This window comes from Lissotriton helveticus, chromosome 2_1 (genome assembly GCF_964261635.1).
Source record: "Lissotriton helveticus chromosome 2_1, aLisHel1.1, whole genome shotgun sequence".
Classification (NCBI taxonomy): domain Eukaryota; kingdom Metazoa; phylum Chordata; class Amphibia; order Caudata; family Salamandridae; genus Lissotriton; species Lissotriton helveticus.
In genome coordinates, this window is record NC_136059.1 from 538010571 (window position 1) to 538026298 (window position 15728).

Consider the following 15728-nt stretch of genomic DNA (forward strand, 5'->3'; position numbering starts at 1 on the left):
AGCCAGAATTCTGACATCCCCCAACATATCTCTATTTGTTTTCAGTATGGCTCATGGATGTTTTCTTTCCTCCTCCATATTCTTAATGGATTTTTGTTGTTGACATTTTTGGTTCCAAAGTGTACCATCATGTGCATATTCAGGGTTTTTGTGCAATTCTAAATATTCCATAAACTCTTTCTGGTTAGTGTTCGTCAGACTTTCCTGGGGACTATGGTGGTTTTGAAAGGTAATATTACACAAATATTACTTTGTCAAGATATTATCTCGTTCTTTTAATGGCAACTCAAAGGCCACCTGCACTCAAGCCTTAATCCCAGTGTGGCACTTTGCTTCAATTCTATAGCAATTAATTGACTGCTTTATCTGGCTTTGAACAGCACGTTATACTATGCCGTACAGAGAAGGGTCTTTGTTGCCATTCTAATACAGTAATCTTTGAGACTGTGGTCAGTGTTCGGTAATGAAAAAAGCATTGACAACATGCATGGCACAGATGGATTAAACATTTCATCATTATTATGCTCCTTCTTCATTGGTCGATGAATTGGAAGGGGACACTTTCATATTTCTACCCTGAGACTGTCCAAAATGTTTAGTTAATTGCATTCAGTAAAGATAAAATACTGCTATGCATACTGATTCATTCAGAGTAAAGTCACATCAAGCATGAGAGAAAAACAGCAGATAAACAAAAGTACAAAAATAAAAATGCATAAATGGTAGTGATAATAGTAATAACTTGATTACTTACCAGTAATCTTCATTACGCTTAGTCTGAGTTTCCTAGCCACTTTCCTAATGTTTTCAGCATTCCCATATGCAAAGCAGGCACAATGGTAAGCACAATAAAGTTTCTTCTTGATTTACCCTGGTTATCTTTATAAAGAATAAACTCTTTATTAGTCCTCTTTCGTTTTGGAAAGCAAGGACAACCACTTCACCTCTCCATATTACTTTCAATTCGGTACACCGCTTCCTGAAACACCAAGAATTAAAAATATACAGATCATGGGTAGGAAAATGAGGGAAATGTTATACTCTGATGAGGGACCAACCAAAACGTTTTCCACATCCTATAGTTTATTTTGTAAATGTATGAGACAAAATCAAATGATGACAGATAATACTTCAGTTCTTTATACAATATCTTATAAACTTAAACACAGGCTGCCACTCTAGTAAACATGTATCCCCTTCTCCTTTAACCTGTAATTGACAATGATTTACAAGGGTGTAAAATAAAGTCCATGTAGCAGCTTTACATATTTCTTTCCACAAAATACCTTTTGATTCAGTCTAAGAGGTGGTCATCCTTCTTGCTGACAAAGCATATACACCAGAAGGAATGTTTTCATTTACAGATTTGTATGCATTGAAAAAATGGCAAATTAGACTGTAGCAGTCTTTTTCCTCAATTGGTTTATTTATACCTAAAAAACTTGTTTTTACAAAAATAATAATTTCTATGTACATAAACCAAAATTGCCCTTTAAGATCTAGGGTGTATAATTTTACTTCTTCTGGAGAAGAAGGATTTGACATAAAGCCCGGCAGTATTATATCTTGTTCTAAATGGAACTTAGAATTGATCTTTGGAATACATTTCAGTGCAGGCCATGACATTAGCCTGAGGAAATATGTTTCCATAAGGAGGATCCTTAATCAAGGCTTCTACTTCTCTCAAGTGTCTAGCAAAGGTTATAACTAGAAGGAAGGCAACTTTAGCAGGTTATATGAAAACCCTATTGTTTGTAAAGGCTCAAAAGGCTATCCTCTAGGCCTTTTAAAACTAAATCCAGGCTGGTGAGGGTGAATAAACAATAGGTGTTTTATAAGAAAAACGTTTGTCTTCCTGGCAATTTGTCTACCAAAGAAATGGGACTTTTTAAATGTTAGATAGCTTTGAAAGGAGCCCACTGGACTTTTAAAGTAGAGGGCGAAAGAACATTTTGAAATCATCCTTTAAAAATTCTAACACCTTGAATGGATTACATAAAATAGGAACTAGATTCTTCTCCTGACACTCTCTTTTTCAATTAATGTAATGTCATGAGTAGGATTTTCACTGATTCTCTGTGACTGCCTTGTATATCGGAGGCAATGTCTTCCGAACACCCCAATTGTTCTAGAGGCAACCTTACCTAACAAGAAAGCGGACATATGTTCTGTAAGCCATTGCTATCTCCTTCTAGACAGGTTGTGCATTCCCATCAAGGGTTAATGAAATAACCTTTGTGACCACATTGTCTCCAACACAGAGGGCTGAAGATTAGAAACATCTTGTGTACTTTAGTGGGATGGAGAACTAACCTTTCAAGACCTAGGTTGTCAGATTTAGGTGTAAGCCGACCTGCGGAAGAGGTGTGGCTAAAGAAGTGGACTAGGAGAAATTAGGAGAAGATAAGGAAGAGTTTCGAATGATAAAAAGAGTCCTCCTTTGTGGTGTAAAGGTATAGCCATGGCATTCCCGTCTTGTCTATAATGAACTCAAACATGTTTGGATAAAGGTGAAGAGAAACCATACAGGAAAAAACTCCATTCAATTTGTATGCATACTGATTTGAGTTCCTGCTATAATGGTGACAATTAGGAATGATAAACTCTCCTTATGTGCTGCATTACATCCTGCCATTGGGGTCTCTGAATTAATTTACCCCTTTGTGGCTGTATCTCTGTGGCTTCTTCCACATCCGAACTGAAAGCATATTTTTCTGAAGCTTTTTGTAATGCATCATTAACTACCTTATCAGTGATGCCTCTCAGATTACTTTGAGATACTGAAATCATTGCCTCATTTTTTTCCACCTCAGTGTGATTCTTTTTGAAGAGCACTACTTTTGGGTTCCATTGAAGAACTAAATTGAAACCACAAGTGGATTTTAAATACCTTTAGGATTAATTTCTCTCTCACTCTGACCAAATATAAAAACGTATCAAATTAGCCTTCAGCGGCACGCCTACTCCTAGGAATGCATTCCAGAAAGAACACAATCGAGACACTCCTCTAACCTGGCTAAGCACAGCTCCTAATGGAAGGTAAGACTCTCCCTCGGAACGGGCCTTCAAGTAAGCTTGGTTTCCCGCCAGTGCATTAACCTCATTCTGAAAGCTGCATTCACTGCTACAGTAAGTGAAGAAACATAGCATCTGAAGTTAATGTGGTGCCTTTAAATTATTCGCTTAGTGTTGTACTACCTTTAAGTTTGTAACTGTGACGCACTTACCTTAACACAGAAAATGGTCAGCCTCTCATTTGTGATAGGAAAATTATTGCTTAATAAAATAGAAAAAAAAATCATTCTTTATATACGTAACAAAGGTAAACAAAGAAGAAACGCATTCATGCTTACTAGAATGTTTGCCTCGCATATGGGAATACTCAAAACGTGGCGAGGAGGTCATGACGTGTGTAGGACTTGGCCCTTTTCCCAGAAACTTTTCGCTTTTTATTCCTTTAATTTAGGGTGCCCCCTATTGTAACAAAAGTGAATAGGCCTTGTGTAGTGGAGATGGTATACAATCTTTACCACGCATTTTTTACCACGCAATACCATTACCACGCATCTTTTACAACGTAAAGACTTTTACCACGAATACTTTTACAACGGATACTATTACAACGCAAGTACTTTTACAACGCATGTACTTTTACAACGCATTTCGCAAAATAAAGAGCTATTTTAAGGGTTAAGGGCTAGGTTTGGGTTTTTGGGTAAAGGGGTATTTTTAGGGTTCAGGGCTAGGTTTGGGTTTTTGGGTAAAGGGGTATTTTTAGGGTTCAGGGCTAGGTTTGGGTTTTTGGGTACAGGGGTATTTTTAGGGTTCAGGGCTAGGTTTGGGTTTTTGGGTACAGGGGTATTTTTAGGGTTCAGGGCTAGGTTTGGGTTTTGGGGTAAAGGGGTATTTTTAGGGTTCAGGACTAGGTTTGGGTTTTTGGGTACAGGGGTATTTTTAGGGTTCAGAGCTAGGTTTGGGTTTTTGGGTAAAGGGGTATTTTTAGGGTTCAGGGCTAGGTTTGGGTTTTTGGGTAAAGGGGTACTTTTAGGGTTCAGGGCTGTGGTCCATTCAGGCGCATTCTAGTGGCCAGGAGCTGGCTGGAACCCTCAAACAATGTAACAATACTAGCCTGCCAGCCTGCCCATAGCCAGAATGGTGGAACCTCCTAGAACCTCCTGGAATCTTCTGGAACAGGTGAGGTGACACCAACTGCCATTGCCAACTGTCAACTAGCACTATATAAGGAAAGGGAGGGAAACTTTCCTGTCAGATTGAGGGAGCACAGACCTGGGGAAGAACCTACGCACGAGTTTTAGGCAGTGGGGCCTAGTCAGGGACTTATGATACTGGGAGTGACAGGGCTTAGGTGTTGCCTTCCAAGTGTTGAGGAAACCAGAACCTACCCCCTGATCTAGCCCGGCGGGAGGGGAACCCAGAGTCCACCTGAAGGAGACCGGCTGAGGAGATTTGATACCAGCCATGAACTCCAACACCCCCCCTTTCAAGGAACTCAGAGACTGCTATTTACAAGGGCGCAAGAAACATAAAGCGCTGAGAAGAAACCAAATCACCACAGGACTAGTGAGAAATCAACTAGGTATTGGCGCTGTGTCGCTCCCCGCGCTCCCTGATGCCACCTGGGACCCCTTTTTGCTGGTTTGACACGGTTGTGTGGCCTGTCCTGTTGGTCCTGCTGACCTGCTTCCAACTTAAATAAACTGTCTGCTGGCTAAGCGTCATATTGCCCCTCAAGCGCTTTCTTGTGTGCCCCCTGGAGGAGCGCTGGTCTCCCTAGAACTGCGGCACCCGTACAAGCGCTATATTTCTGCTCCAGGCGCTGGACTGTCCAAAAGTGATTTGAAATGAATTGCGCTGCCAAGAGCGTCGCTCGTAGTGCTGGAGATCAAACCTGCTGACTAACCTCCAGCGAGGCATCTGCCCCAAGCGCTAAACTGCGCCACGTGTTTGCTCCGTGTGAAGCACTGTGAAGAGGAAGATGATGCATGCGAGCGCTGACATCATTGCCCCCGAAGCGCCAACTGTGGACTCACCGCCGCAGCCCAGTGAAGCGATGCCTGCTGTCCCCGGCGCTGTTGTGTAGCGCCGCTGCCGTCTCAGGAATTGCAGACCCCGCCTCTGCCTGCGGAAGCCGTCGCGCACTGGCATTTGCCTCAGGAAGCCCCTCGCTTCTAGGAATAGTGGCGACGGCTCCTGGTGAGAGGGGAGGGCCGCCGGAGTACGCAGTGGGCCGCGCTAGGCCCGACGAAGCCAGCTTGCCGGCCTCACGTGACGGGGGCGTTGGAAGTGACTCCGCCCCCGCCACACTTTGATTGGCCGCCGGCATCGTGCCCCCGCAGGCCGCGCTGCCATAGGCGGCTGCGGGAGCACCCACGCCCTCATTGGTCTTCTGCCTCTGCCCTGCAGATCGCAACGCGATTGGCCGAGGAGGCCGAGCCCACCTCCCCTCCAGCCTCTGGATTGGTTCCCGGGCCTTGGAAGTCCGTGTAGGCCCGGGACCAGGAAGATATGCTGCTGGAGGGCCTCGGGGAGATTAGGAACCCTTCCCCCCGGCGCCGGAAATACTTTGGAGGGCCCTGGGAAGAGCGAGGGTCCTCCACCCCACCAGAATCGGCGCAAGAGCTCCTCGAGGAGCCGAAGATTAAGGTAACTCCCGGAGTGGGGGATTGGAGGGTCTGAGACCGCCCCTCCTCCTGGGGAACTCTGTTATTGGGCCCCGTTGGCCCGAATTAGTCAAAGAAGGCCTCTGAACTGGGTCAGGATATCAGTTAGGCCCCGTGACTGGAGTTAGGAGAGTTAACCCCTGACTAGGGGCCTGTTATTGCCTTTTTAAATGTAATACCTACTGATGTGGCTATTCTTCCCTACAGAAATGTTGATGCATTGCCTGCCAGTGTAAAATGAAATGCTCTACCCTGGTTTATTGATATCCAAAGGTCTGACGCAATGAGAAGTTAAATAGGAGGAAATGAAATGCCTATGCCTGATTGCAGAACTGTCCTACTCCTGCTTCACAGAAGGTGTTACCCCAGCCTAAGGTTGTGACTAATGAACGCCCATAGGGAAGGGTTATATGCCAAGTGCAATCTTCCCTAAGTACACCTCCAGGAAATGTTTAATGCTGGGTAATGTAACATTTTAACCTTAATTGAAATAAGTTATTGCTATTGAGAATATGAATGGCTCTACATGAAATGTTGTTCTCACCTGCGAACAGGATAATTTCTAATGAAAGGTCCCTACTAGTTTAAGGGGGTGTTTACCCTGGTATTGGACTGTGTTAGAGGTCCCAAGGCCCACAGTTTATAGGCCTCGATTCATAAAAGGTTAACCCCTGATTAGAGGATGTAATAAAATGCCTACAGTACCAGGATGAAGAGTATTAGCGAGGGCTAGGCCCAAACCCAGGGATTATCCATATTTCGCCTAGAGTCCTGCTCAGCCTAGGCCTTATGCATGGTTTACCTGTTATTAAATGTTTACTTCTGCTCAAAGAAGTGGTTACCTCCTGGATGAAATGTTGGTGCATAACTAATAAAAATTTCTACTTCTACTAGGGAACTGCTTAATGCTCATTCCTGCTGGGAGTGATTCTTAAAATGTTTAATCCTGCACAAGGGGATGTTTATCCTTAATGAAATGTTTTCTCCCCTTTGGTGCCGCATTTACTGGAAGCCTTCAGTTATTTATTTACATGTTTACTGCTGTGAAACGCTCACCCTTGTTTGGTGAGAAGTGGGTAAAATGCCTACAGAACTAATATGATGCAATGTCATTTGGTTGCCTTTGTGATGTATTCCTTACAGGTTCTGACAAGGAGCAAGGCTAAGGTCAGGCCTGTGGGTATCTATACTTAATATCATCTAATATTCAATATTTATCTGATATTTAATATTTATTCATCTGAGTATTTATTACAAAGTGTTGAAACCTATGTATTCTGAAGGAAAACTAATGAGATATTTGATACGGTAATTCTTGATTTTCCTTACTCTTCTCTTTATAAAAGTTATCTAATTTTTATACAAACTAACTGGAGTGGCGTCACTCATTGCGTGCCCAGTTTTCTGTCTTAGTGGATGTGTGTGCTGTGTGGTCGCTTTACACATAAGCTTTCGGATGCCTATCCGATCGTGCCATGCTACCCTCGGGGAACTGGTGACCCCAGTTCCAACATATTGGTGTCGAGCGGTGGGATCCAGGACCTGTGACCATGCAGCACCCTCCAGTGGGACAGGGTGTACAGCAATTAGGCTACACACCTATTGTGTGTGCAACCCTGACTAATTAACCCCTCCACTGTCTAGCCTGTAGAGTGTATCAAGCCCTGTTTGACCTAATCCTGTCACCCACGTCCTGGTATCTTTTCCCAGATTTATCTGAGTCCCCACCTGGCATAATGGAGTTTTGTCAGGGGATGGGGGTGCCTGTTGGGCGGAGAACCGGGAAGAAGGAACTCCGTACCGCTTTGAGGGCATGGGTAGTAGCCCACCCAGAGGGGAGAGGGGATTGGGGACAGGAGGGGTAGGTCACACCCAGGGAGGCGGGCACACCAGAAGACCCAGGCCTACTCAACATTGTTGTGTCTGACAATGTGCTACCGGGAAGATGTTCTGGGGCAGGGAGTAGAGTATCTGGGAGGTGTGCGTCGTCGAAGATGCTAGAGCACGAGAGGGAGAGTGAGAGTCTTGCAATGGATGAAAGGGAGCTGGCGCACCAGCTTCAGCTAAAAGAGTTAGAGCTGGAAGCCTTGGAATTATGTGCGCCAGGTACTCCTAATGGTGGCAGCGTACCCGTGGTTCGGGGTTCAGACCAGACACAGGGTGTAGAACCTGGACTGGGGTTTCAGGTTCAGGAGTTTCCTGACCTGGAGGGTGGGGTACCGGTAACTAAGGACCCTACCGGTGTGACTTCCAGGGGTACCTCTCCGGGGAGGAGGGTGCGGAACCCTGGGAGGGGGTGCGGAGGGAGGAAGGACTCTCCTCTGGCACCGGTCCAGCCACAGGGTGCAGATCCCGGGTTGAGTGGCCAGGTTCAGGGGTTGCCTGACCTGGCGGGAGGGATCTCTGTAATCAGAGTCCCCCCAGTGGTGACTCTCAGGGGTACCACTCCAGTTGGGAGGGTGCAGAACTCTGAGAGGGGGTGCAGGGAGAGGGAGGACTCGCCCCTGTCACCAGTTCAACCTAAGGGTTTAGACTCTAGGTTGAGAAGGAGAGTGGTCCAAAGGTACCACGGGCCTGGGGCTACTGCCCTCCACTCTCAGAGAAAGCAAGGGCCAGAGGCTTCTGGATTGCCTAGAGGTCAGTCCTGGCCGCATCCCCCTAGGGAACACCAGTGGGGTGGTTTAAATAGTGAAGAGCTGGCGGATGCCATTGAAGTAACGGGCCTGCGTCCACCTTTTTCCGCCCCAAGCAGGGAAGCCCATCAAGGTGATGATCGGTCTACCCTGGCTTTTGGCTGGGGAGGAGATGTGTAGGACTTGGCCCTTTTCCCAGAAACTTTTCGCTTTTTATTCCTTTAATTTAGGGTGCCCCCTATTGTAACAAAAGTGAATAGGCCTTGTGTAGTGGAGATGCCCTGCGTAATGTTAAACTAATGTTAAGGTGCAGGTTCCCTCTTCCCCTAACATGGCTGCCCCTGACCCCTGCTACTGCAGCGTGGTCCATTCAGGCGCATTCTAGTGGCCAGGAGCTGGCTGGAACCCTCAAACAATGTAACAATACTAGCCTGCCCATATTCAGAATGGTGGAACCTCCTAGAACCTCCTGGAATCTTCTGGAACAGGTGAGGTGACACCAACTGCCATTGCCAACTGTCAACTGGCACTATATAAAGGAAAGGGAGGGAAACTTTCCTGTCAGATTGAGGGAGCACAGACCTGGGGAAGAACCTACGCAGGAGTTTTAGGCAGTGGGGCCTAGTCAGGGACTTATGATACTGGGAGTGACAGGGCTTAGGTGTTGCCTTCCAAGTGTTGAGGAAACCTGAACTTACCCCCTGATCTAGCCCGGCGGGAGGGGAACCCAGAGTCCACCTGAAGGAGACCGGCTGAGGAGATTTGATACCAGCCATCAACACCAACACTCCCCCTCCCCCCTTCGAAGAACCCAGAGACTGCTATTTACAAGGGCGCAAGAAACATAAAGTGCCGAGAAGAAACCAAATCACCACAGGACTAGTGAGAAATCAACCAGGTATTGGCGCTGTGTCGCTCCCCGCGCTCCCTGATGCCACCTGGGACCCCTTTTTGCTGGTTTGACACGGTTGTGTGGCCTGTCCTGTTGGTCCTGCTGACCTGCTTCCAACTTAAATAAACTGTCTGCTGGCTAAGCGTCATATTGCCCCTCAAGCGCTTTCTTGTGTGCCCCCTGGAGGAGCGCTGGTCTCCATAGAACTGCGGCACTCGTACAAGCGCTATATTTCTGCTCCAGGCGCTGGACTGTCCAAAATTGATTTGAAATGAATTGCGCTGCCAAGAGCGTAGCTCGTAGTGCTGGAGATCAAACCTGCTGACTACCCTCCAGCGAGGCATCTGCCCCAAGCGCTAAACTGCGCCACGTGTTTGCTCCGTGTGAAGCGCTGTGAAGAGGAAGATGATGCATGCGAGCGCCGCGAGCGCTGACATCATTGCCCCCGAAGCGCCAACTGTGGACTCACCGCCGCAGCCCAGTGAAGCGCTGCCTGCTGTCCCTGGCGCTGTTGTGTAGCGCCGCTGCCGTCTCAGGAATTGCGGACCCCGCCTCTGCCTGCGGGAGCCATCGCGGACTGGCGTTTGCCTCAGAAAGCCCCTCGCTTCTAGGAACAGTGGCGGCGGCCCCTGGTGAGAGGGGAGGGCCACCGGAGTACGCAGTGGGCCGCGCTAGGCCCGACGAAGCCAGCTTGCCGGCCTCACGTGACGGGGGCGTCGGAAGTGGCTCCGCCCCCGCCAAACTTTGATTGGCCGCCGGCGTTGTGCCCCCGCAGGCCGCGCTGCATAGGCGGCTGCGGGAGCACCCACGCCCTCACTGGTCTTCTGCCTCTGCCCTGCAGATCGCAACGCGATTGGCCGAGGAGGCCGAGCCCACCTCCCCTCCAGCCTCTGGATTGGTTCCCGGGCCTTGGAAGTCCGTGTAGGCCCGGGACCAGGAAGATACGCTGCTGGAGGGCCTCGGAGAGATTAGGAACCCTTCCCCTCGGCGCCGGAAATACTTTGGAGGGCCCTGGGAAGAGCGAGGGCCCTCCACCCCACCAGAATCGGCGCAAGAGCTCCTCGAGGAGCCGAAGATTAAGGTAACTCCCGGAGTGGGGGATTGGAGGGTCTGAGACCGCCGCCCCTCCTGGGGAACTCTGTTATTGGGCCCCGTTGGCCCGAATTAGTCAAAGAAGGCCTCTGAACTGGGTCAGGATATCAGTTAGGCCCCGTGACTGGAGTTAGGAGAGTTAACCCCTGACTAGTGGCCTGTTATTGCCTTTTTAAATGTAATACCTACTGATGTGGCTATTCTTCCCTACAGAAATGTTGATGCATTGCCTGCCAGTGTAAAATGAAATGCTCTACCCTGGTTTATTGATATCCAAAGGTCTGACGCAATGAGAAGTTAAATAGGAGGAAATGAAATGCCTATGCCTGATTGCAGAACTGTCCTACTCCTGCTTCACAGAAGGTGTTACCCCAGCCTAAGGTTGTGACTAATGAACGCCCATAGGGAAGGGTTATATGCCAAGTGCAATCTTCCCTAAGTACACCTCCAGGAAATGTTTAATGCTGGGTAATGTAACATTTTAACCTTAATTGAAATAAGTTATTGCTATTGAGAATATGAATGGCTCTACATGAAATGTTGTTCTCACCTGCGAACAGGATAATTCCTAATGAAAGGTCCCTACTAGATTAAGGGGGTGTTTACCCTGGTATTGGACTGTGTTAGAGGTCCCAAGGCCCACAGTTTATAGGCCTCGATTCATAAAAGGTTAACCCCTGATTAGAGGATGTAATAAAATGCCTACAGTACCAGGATGAAGAGTATTAGCGAGGGCTAGGCCCAAACCCAGGGATTATCCCCATATTTCGCCTAGAGTCCTGCTCAGCCTAGGCCTTATGCATGGTTTACCTGTTATTAAATGTTTACTTCTGCTCAGAGAAGTGGTTACCTCCTGGATGAAATGTTGGTGCATAACTAATGAAAAGTTCTACTTCTACTAGGGAACTGCTTAATGCTCATTCCTGCTGGGAGTGATTCTTAAAATGTTTAATCCTGCACAAGGGGATGTTTATCCTTAATGAAATGTTTTCTCCCCTTTAGTGCCGCATTTACTGGAAGCCTTCAGTTATTTATTTACATGTTTACTGCTGTGAAACGCTCACCCTTGTTTGGTGAGAAGTGGGTAAAATGCCTACAGAACTAATATGATGCAATGTCATTTGGTTGCCTTTGTGATGTATTCCTTACAGGCTCTGACAAGGATCAAGGCTAAGGTCAGGTCTGTGGGTATCTATACTTAATATCATCTAATATTCAATATTTATCTGATATTTAATATTTATTCATCAGAGTATTTATTACAAAGTGTTGAAACCTATGTATTCTGAAGGAAAACTAATGAGATATTGATACTGTAATTCTTGATTTCCCTGACTCTGCTCTTTATAAAAGTTATCTAATTTTTATACAAACTAACTGGAGTGGTGTCACTCATTGCGTGCCCAGTTTTCTGTCTCAGTGGATGTGTGTGCTGTATGGTCGCTTTACACATATGCTTTCGGATGCCTATCCACTCGTGACATGCTACCCTCGGGGAACTGGTGACCCCAGTTCCAACAACGTGTCTTTACTCTGCAGGACTACAGGCTACAGAGAGTCCCTCAATAACACTTAATTGAACAGAGACAAATCCATACCTGTTACTATATTAGCACAATCATCATTAGGAAAACTGTGTAAGCTTGTTTTATGCTATCTGCCATGTCATTCAGCGTATCATCCGAGCTGGAAGCACTGTGACAAACAGGCAAACACGGCAGATTGCTTAAATATCCAGATTGCTCAAACATCGTTTGAATATGTTCTACAAAGTATTGGGATAGTAGTGTTCCCGAAGGAAACGTCCGCACTATTCTTTAAAGTACATGTATGTATATGCAGATAGTACACGAAAAATATCAAAAAACATTCAAAGTAATCAGTATCTCTTGGGTGCTAAAGAAATTCAAGGCACCTACTACCCAAAGGTGCTATAGGCAGACACAGGATGTGTATGCCACTTTAACTTTTGGAAGAAGTTCTAAATTACAACAGCACTCCAAATAAATGTATATATATCAGTTTTGGGCTCTAGTATATTGCCCTCAGCACAAAAACAACTTGAGGCTGTTGTTATACAATAGCCTAGCGAGCTAGAACAAGAATCACAGTAGATGAAAAGGGGTCCACAATTCTTAAGATAAATTCAATTGAAGTCCAAGTTAGTTCTCTTCAATGTATTCTTTATTCAAATTCCATAAAAAGTTCTCCCAGCACGTAAATCGCCAACACGTGTTTCGTCTCACACAGAGACTTCATCAAGGCTGGAAATGTTAAATAATCGTTTGAATATGTGTTCACTAGTACACTGACATGGCAGACATACGGCAGAATCAGGGCACGTCCAGAACGTATTAAAATCCCAAGATACTGTGTAACTGTGGAAAGAAAAGTTGTAAAGTAAAATACTCTTCTCACTTCGCACCTCTGGGTTTCCGGTTGTGATTTCCTGCTCATTGCTTCAACAATTAATTTCCTGTTTCCTGATCCGGCAACTGTATTAGAAGGACTATTGGCACATGACAATGAACATAAAAATAAAACTGCTGCAATAAGAAGGACTATTGACAAGTTACAATGAACATGGAAATAGACTGCTACAATAAGGAGACAAACATTAGCATTATTAGTTTTAGTTTATTGTGGTAGCTTATTATATTAATTTATTATATTAGATTGTTATTTTAACTTGCTTTAGTTCATTGTGTTGGGTTTATTGCAGTGATGGCAGATCAAATGATTGCTTCCCCTCCACCTTTCTTGGCTTCTCTTGGAGATCCACCTGTGCCGTGGAAGTAGTGGAAAACACTGTTTCTCACGTACATGTTGGCAAATGGTGGTGATCGTTATGGTCCACCCAGATGTCAAGCAATTCTTCTCCATCATTTAGGCATTGAGGGGAGGAGAATTTATGAAGATTTGCTGGAAGTATCCTTACGGATGGGTGACGAGCAACCCAAAAATGTTTTCGATATGTCCATGCAAATGTTAGTTTACCCCAAGACCAATTTGGTACCAGAACAACATAAGTTCTTCTCCAGAGTGCAAAAGGTGAGGGGGCGAGGCCAAGATAGTGACCTGAACGGACCCAGAATCCGGAGGCTCCTTGTCGCGGGCCCCTTTCCCTAGCCAAGTCATCAGCAAAGTTCCCAGTTGTGCCATATAGACGTTGGCACAGCTTGTGGGAGCGAAGCGCCATCACAGAGAACAGTTACGAGCCAGTGAGCTTCAGGGCGACCCTCAACGCAACCAGGCGCTCTCCGGCGGAAATGGCGCCCAGGCCGCAAGCCCAGTGGAGTGAAGGGGCGGACAACTGATACCGGGCTCCTGAGCTGTGGAGGCACCGTGGGATCAGAGGCTGGCTGCCAGGGCGGCGCCCTCGTTGACAATGAGTGGGAGCCTGCAACGAAGGGGGTGTGAACCGGCAGCATCGATCGGAGTAAAGCCGCATAGTCAAATCACAGAGGAAAACCACACAACCTTCGCTTGGGACGGGCAGTAGGACCGTCAAGTCAGAGGCAGCTACCCCCGCAGATGACCTACAAGACAGCGGGTGAGAGCCGGTGCCGGGGGCGCAAAGAAGCCAGAAATTCTCACCTTGGCGCCAGCACGAAAATCAAGAGCGTAGCTGGTGGGCCTCCACAGGATTGGGCTTGGTACCAGTGTCGGAGGTGGGTAGCGCTGCATAGTGCCAGATTCTGACGGCGTAAGAAGTATGGCTGCTGGAGTTCAGACTGCCCGTCCCCCACGCAGCGATTTTAAGCCGCAAGCACAGCGCCCGGGAGCCAACCACGGGAGGACTTATCAATGGCGTGCATGATAGGGCGAGTCTAAGGTGGACAGCAGGTCGGGCTGACAGGCCCAACGCAGAGCATAGCAACAGCCTTTGGCGGGACTTAGCAAGAAGTTGCGCTGCGGGGCCCAAGAACTAGCACACTGGAAGCAGGCTCACATGGGCCGAATGGCAAGGCCCACTCGCAACGGCAGACAGCGCACAAGGTGCCAGTCTGCGAGGACACCGCCACTGAGGCCACGACCTGTAGCGAAGAAGGTGGTGCTAGATTTGGGTGCCACCTATCGCGACTCTCAGCACCCCCCTATAGGGCGATAGAATGCTAAAGACGGGCGAAAAGGGCCCCCACCTGAACAGCAATCAGACGTACGGCTTGCGGGCCCGCCCAGGCAGACAACAGGCAGCGCTGCGTGGGTGCCGCGCACAACACTCTACAGCCGGAGGCCGCAAGGCGAGAGGGTCCGTTAGTGGTGAGAGCTATCCTCTACCTCCATACCGCTGCCCTACGAGCTGCCTGGGACCACGGAGATCAAACGGAGCGGCAGCGCCATGGTGGACTTACGAGAGAGAACCCCAGAGAAGGTGATGCGCCTGCTCACACACTGCAGCCCTCAAGTGCAGGCACCAGAGAAAAGGCCGCAGAGCGGACACTCAAGCCCTTCCTCGGAGCTAGCGAAGCATTGCGACGAGGCACAAGGTACCTGGCGCTCACATAGAAGCTCAGGAAGCAGTCACACATCCGCAGAGGCCTGGGACGGAGAAAGGGCCCCGCAAGGCAGAAGTTGGAGCGAGGTCGGCGGCCTTTTCCCCCCTCATTGTACTTGGAGGGGTTCCCTGGTGGCACCTTCGCGGACAAGAAACATGGAATATGGGTTTATTTGGGGTCTGCAATGTGCCAAACCAGTTGCTTGAAAGTCAATAAAACAAAGTTAAACCAAAAAGGTGGATGAAGACTTAGGGCCCGATGTAGGTCGCCAAATACCAGTCGGTAACGGTCGATTTGGGCCGTTACCGACCGGTATTTGGGATTGGACATGTAGGTGGCCTGAATTGTATCGATTCGCTAAATTTACCGATTCTGTAAAATACCGAATCGGTAAAGTTACCGAATCGGTAAATCAAGATGTAGGTGGCACTTTAAACAGTGCCACAGGCCATTACCGATTCATAATTTACCACCAAATAATATTTGGTGGTAAATTATGAATTTCTGTGTACATGCACATCTGTGCATGTACACCGGTCCCATGTGGCACACATACATGCCCTAAGGGCATGTATGTGTGTCACATTGCACACAAGCCAGAATCTGGGGTGCAACAGGGTGTCAAAGTGACACCCTGTTCCCCTTGTATATTCGGTAATTTTACCGAATCGGTATTTACCGATTCGGTAATTGCCATTGATTCCAATGGGCCTCAAGGCCCATAGGAATCAATGGCAATTACCGAATCGGTAATTACCAATTTTTACTGATTCGGTAATTGAATCGGTAAAAATACCTAAATCCCGATTGCCAGTTCTTAAATACCGAATTGGTATGATTCGGTATTTAAGAATCGGTAATCTGGGATTACCTACATCAGGCCCATAGCGTCTTATGTTGCAACCTTGAGAGGTTTAGCATTGTCATGTCG